Source organism: Palaemon carinicauda, chromosome 43 (genome assembly GCF_036898095.1).
Source record: "Palaemon carinicauda isolate YSFRI2023 chromosome 43, ASM3689809v2, whole genome shotgun sequence".
Taxonomy (NCBI): Eukaryota; Metazoa; Arthropoda; class Malacostraca; order Decapoda; family Palaemonidae; genus Palaemon; species Palaemon carinicauda.
This window is the reverse complement of record NC_090767.1, coordinates 25,636,181-25,642,473: the sequence shown is the minus strand read 5'-3', so window position 1 is coordinate 25,642,473 and position 6,293 is coordinate 25,636,181. Positions and strand designations below refer to the sequence as shown.

At 32.6% G+C, this 6,293-nt stretch overlaps 1 non-coding gene across 1 annotated transcript; it reads right to left on the bottom strand.

The window, feature by feature from the left end:
• Positions 1 to 5,134: 5,134 nt before the first annotated feature.
• TRNAH-AUG (transfer RNA histidin (anticodon AUG)) lies at positions 5,135 to 5,207 on the bottom strand. Its single transcript has one exon. It is a non-coding gene; the product is annotated as a tRNA-His (tRNA).
• Positions 5,208 to 6,293: the final 1,086 nt, after the last annotated feature.

Below are 6,293 nucleotides of genomic sequence, written 5' to 3'. Positions count from 1 at the left end.
TACTTATATCAAAATAAAGCTCACTTAAGCAGTACTTATATCAAGATAAAGCCCAATTAAGTAGTACTTTATCAAGATAAAGCCCCATTAAGTAGTACTTATATCAAAATAAAGCCCCATTAAGTAGTACTTCTATCAAGATAAAGCCCCATTAAGTAGTACTTATATCAAAATAAAGCCCATTTAAGCAGTGCTTATATCAAGATAAAGCCCAATTAAGTAGTACTTTATCAAGATAAAGCCCAATTAAGTAGTACTTATATCAAAATAAAGCTCACTTAAGCAGTACTTATATCAAGAAAAAGCCGAATTAAGTAGTACTTTATTAAGATAAAGCCCCACTAAGTAGTACTTATATCAAAATAAAGCCCCATTAAGTAGTACTTCTATCAAGATAAAGCCCAATTAAGTAGTACTTATATCGAGATAAAGCCCCAATAATTAGAACTTATATCAAGATATTATTATTTTCTATTATTATTATTACTATTATTATTATTATTATTACTATTATTATTATCATTATTATTATTATTATTATTACTATTAAATGCTAGGCTAGAACCCTAGTTGGAAAAGCAGGATGCTATAAGCACAGGGGGCCCAACAGGGAAAATAGCCCAGTGAGGAAAGGAAACAAGGAAAAAAAATATTTTAAGAATAATAACAACATTAAAATAAATATTTCCTATACAAAAATTAAAAACTTCAACAAAACAAGAGGAAGATAAACTAGATAGAACAGTGTGCCCGAGTGTACCCTCAAGCATGAAAACTCTAACCCAAGACAGTGGAAGACCATGGTACAGAGGCTACTGCACTACCCAAGACTAGAGAACAATGGTTTGATTTTGGAGTGTCCTTCTAGAAGTGCTGCTTACCATAGCTAAAGAGTCTCTTCTACCCTTACCAAGAGGAAAGTGGCCACTGAACAACTACACATACACATACAAGCATGTGTATATTATCATAAATGAAAATGTGTGTATGTATATGTATGTATATATATATATATATATATATATATATATATATATATATATATATATATATATATATATATATATGTGTGTGTGTGTGTGTGTGTGTGTGTGTGTGTGTGTGTGTGTGTGTGAGAGAGAGAGAGATTGCGCGTGTTTAAAATTTACTTTTGATGTCTATTTGCTATTAAATAATAGGAAATAGCAAAAATATCTATTTAGAATATAATTATTTATTCATACATATCACATATAGCCGTTTCTAGTTTACTGCAGGAAAAAGGTATCAGAGATGTCATTATTCTTGTCTGGAACTTGTCTAAAGAGAGATATATTATCATCACTTATATGATTGTTGATAAGAAGAAATTTGTATTTAGGAACAGCAAGTCCTGACTGAATAATTTAGACCCACGCTTAGTAAAAGTCATGTTTTTATCTCGTGAGAGAGAGAGAGAGAGAGAGAGAGAGAGAGAGAGAGAGAGAGAGAGAGAGAGAGAGAGAGAGAGAGAGACCCTATATCAGGGGTTTTGTTAATATGATCATATTTAGAGATTGATTAGGTTGCCTAGCGTCGCAACTACTAAGGTCATTGACACTAGGCGGCGTCATAACTGCCAGGGTCACTGACGCCTCAAGGTAGAATGAAACGCAGTAAAGAAAAGACTATTTAATCATCGTATCATATCCCTGAAGACGGAGACGTGTGTGTGTGTGTAGATTGCCATGCATATAGCATGACACGGGCTCTTGCCGCTGGGCAGCCCGTAAGAGGATTGTGTTTGTAAAAGGTATACTCCAAGGAGTAAAATTTGTGTTAATAAAAGGAACGTTAGGTAAAAATAGGAAAAGGAATGTCAGGTAAAAGATAGGTAAAGGAAATGATATGTAAGGATGATGAATGAAAGATGGAATGGAATGGAATGGAATGGAATGGTACAAGACGTGACAAGGGGTAGATAGTAACCCGAAAAGGGGGTCTCCCTTTTAGGTCCACGAAAGAAAGTTTTTAGTCAGAGGATAAAGTATTGATAGTAGTAAGTCCCAGTAAGTAAAAGAGACTGGGAGAGGAGTGAAGGAAATTTTAGTAGGAGAGTAAAGGAGTAGGTTTAAACAAAGAAGTTTATTCCTGCTCTTGTGATGGAAAAGGGGGAGGGGGACAAAACTGTGCTGCGCTCGGTCAGCTGGCACGAGAAAGGCCCCCTAGGATATGGATGGATGTGGGAGTATGAGGAAAAAAGGATAAAGGAGATAGGAAAAACAAGAGCAGTTTCCTTATGAGGAAGACAGCCTTGTAATAGCAATTCTCCTCTTCAAACCAAAACAAACCAGCTTCGTCTCAGCCACCTAAAGAACAAAGAACTCCTCGCCAGAGAAGACCAAGTCAGCCAACTCCTGCTCCTGCATCTACACCTACAACTGTTTCTGCATCTACACCTACAACTGCTCCTAGGAAGGACCAGCAACGACCTGCAACTGTTCCTAAGAAGGATCAGCACCGACCTGCAACTGCTCCCCAAAGGGACCAGCAACGACCTTTATCCTTATCCCCTTCCCAAACCTTGACTCAAGCAATTGAGTCTCTCACCTTGCAGGACCTCATACCTATCGCCTTCCAGATCCTTACTAAAGTCCTCTCCCTCTCATCAACCCCCACCTTCCAGCAATTCCTGCAACAATTCCAGTTTCCAGCCACTGAGCAGAGATAATCCTTCCCTGCTTGTAATCCTCTCCTTTCAAATTCCCTAATCCTAAAAGACGGAGACGAATTTGGAACGTTCAAGTCAATAATTTTTTCAACTGAAAATTTCGGATATTATTATGTAAATTTATATGAAATTAGACATCATTGAATTTTTATACGCATATTTTTGGAATTAGAATTACTTTCACTATAAAAAAACAAAAATATTTTTTAAAATGATTCCCAATTGTAATTTTGATGAATATTTAACTGGATCAAGTTGAAAATCTTTATTTCTTTACATTCCTCTAATTCCGCCTCAAGTCTCTGGACGAGTTCTTCAACATTTCCTTTGGAACTCCGGAAGAAATTCGCTCGGAAGTGATTGATACAAGACTTCCTTCATTACTTTGAACGTATAATTTCGTAGAGTAGACTTTAATCTATAGAAGTAAATATTGATAGATATAATCAATATTACTTTTATCTAAAAGTAAAACTTATTTTGTTATTAAAACTATTAATACATATAGTATTAATGTCTACCGACTCAAAATATTGTATAACATTCTCCTTATTATTTGCTTGAAGTTTTTATTCTTATAACAGCAATAAAATAATCTCACTCTTCAGGGATATGAGAGAATGATTAAATAATATTTTCACTCTCTGTCTGTATATCGTTTTCTTGTTGCTCCATCATCATCATCAACTTTTACTTCACAAATTGTTGAGGTTACTTCTTTAGGCTCTGATCTATTCTATTTATTAGAAATGTACTACGATATTTAAGCTGTATATATATATATATATATATATATATATATATATATATATATATATATATATATATATATATATATATATATAATAAAGTTATATATATATAAATACATATATATATATATATATATATATATATATATATATATACCTATATATGTATATATATATATATATATATATATATATATATATATATATATATATATATATATATATATATACATAAAATGATCGTCAAAGGTATACTAGTCCATGTCACCCATACTAGATTGAATTTCTATGAGCGCTCAAACTAAAATATCACAATATTGCCAATCTGCAGTGGCCAGCGTGGTAGTGAAAAATGGCCAACCTCTACAAAAGAATAATGACATGTCTGATGCCTTTGTCCAGCAGACGACTACAAATGGTTATATTTGTTGTGTATAAATATTAACAATTATATCATAGATATTTTTGCTACATGCTATTTTCTAATAGCAAATAGACATCACAATTGAATTTTATACATACACACACACACACACACACACACACACACATATATATATATATATATATATATATATATATATATATATATATATATATATATATATATATATATACACACACATTTGCATTTATATTATACACAGCTTATAGGTGTGTGTGTATGTGTGTATATATATATATATATATATATATATATATATATATATATATATATCTATATATATATATATATATACATATATATATATATACACACACATCTTTTCTTGTATATAAATATATCATCATTTACGTCTCCTCCTAAGCCTATTGACCCAAAGAACTTCAGTTAGATTTCGCAAATCGTCTCTATCTTGAGCTTTTAAATCAATGCTTCTCCATTCATCATCTCCTTCACACTTAGACACTTCATACTCCTCTGCCATGTAGGCCTGTGTCTTCCAACTCTTTCATTGCCTTCTGGGGCCTAGTTGAAAGCATCGTAAACTGATCTCTCTTGGGGAGTGCGAAGACCATGCCCAAACCATCTTTATCTACCCCTCACCATGATTCTCATCCGCACATGACGCTCGAGTAATCTCTCATATAGTTTCATTTCTAATTCTGTCCTGCTATTCAACTCGCAATATATATATATATATATATATATATATATATATATATATATATATATATATATATATATATATATATACACACACACATATATATATATATATATATATATATATATATATATATATATATATTATATATATATACATATATATATTAAGATGAGTAAAATAACCAACAATGTATGAAAAATTAAATTAATTTAGCTTTCGAAGGGAGCATCTCCCTTCTTCTGAAAAGAAATGGTTACAAATTTTTGAAAAAGTGGTACAGAAAGGTTCGTGAGATAAAGAAAACCGTTACAGTCTTAGCGAACATTAACAGCATTTCACGTCGGTTTGTTTACATCTATTAACAATTCCTTAACAATATTTACATTGTTTTTTAAATAACATTGTAAAAAACAATGTAACTATTGTTAAGGAATTGTTAAAAGATGTAAATCTGAGATGATCTCCCCATCTAAAAAAATAATAATGATAATAAAATTAATAACAATAATAATAACGATCATAAATTTCCTTATCACATTAAGTGAAACACGATAACAGCTGATGGTGAGAAATTCTGTCCTCGACCTTGCCAGGATTCGAACCTGGGATCTTCTGATCCATAGTCAGACGCGATATCCGTTGTGCCACTAGGCCGTTCCTAATTAGTGGTTCTGGAAACTTACTTTTTTTCCTTTTTCATTAATGCTACATAAATCTTCTTTACATAACTGTTGTTGATATTCCCCTTACAATAAGAAAATCAAAATTTTGAAATTTCATGTATAGATATGTAATGAGCATTTTTTTTTCTTTTCTAAACGCACACGATCAGTGTAGGACCTTGTTCCCCTCCTCATATTTCGGTCAAACTTTGGGTATGGGCCAAAAGGCCAATGCCACCTAACTGACATACCGCCTCCCCTCACTCTCTCTTCTTCCTATCATGTCCTCAACACTTAACAGGGCTTCAACTACACGTAGCATCTTGTTCCGTACAATGGCATGATTAATAAACATATAAAGAAAAAGAGATTATGAAATATAAGGAGGTATTTCATTGATCAAAATGAATTGCCATAAGTCTATTTTCCTGTAAAAAAGACTTTGCAACTTGAGGTTCCTTAAATGATATAGTTATAAAAAGGGGAGGGGGTAGTTAAGGGTTGAATCTGTGAAAGCATATCTATCTAAATATTTAGTCGTCATTTTTGACGGGCCGCTTCCACCAGTATAACGCAAGCTTAACTGTGTTACTTTTCCACGATTGTATACATGGCACCTCAGACAAGTCAAACTTGTTATATAAGCGAAAAAACATTTTATTAGTGTTATATAAACAGCAGTGCTGTTGTATTGTATAAGAAAAAGGGCATTTTTCTTCCATCACATCCATCTCTTGTAAGTAGTCCCAGAGAGAATCTTTCACCAACAATGAACGCGTCTGAGAAGAAAACCTACTCCATATTATGTACTATTCATGACTTGAATACCCATTATCTTTTGGAAAGAATACTTTGGTTCTAAATAACAATAGTTCGTTCTTCGGCTTTGTTCCTATTATTGTTTAGGCGTTCTTTTTTTTTGGAGAGAGAGAGAGAGAGAGAGAGAGAGAGAGAGAGAGAGAGAGAGAGAGAGAGAGAGAGAGAGAGAGAGAGAGCGCTTACTTTAATTTCACATTGCTGGTACATTGCTAAATAGAAATATGAAATATTTTAAACGTAAATCGATAATAGTTCCCTC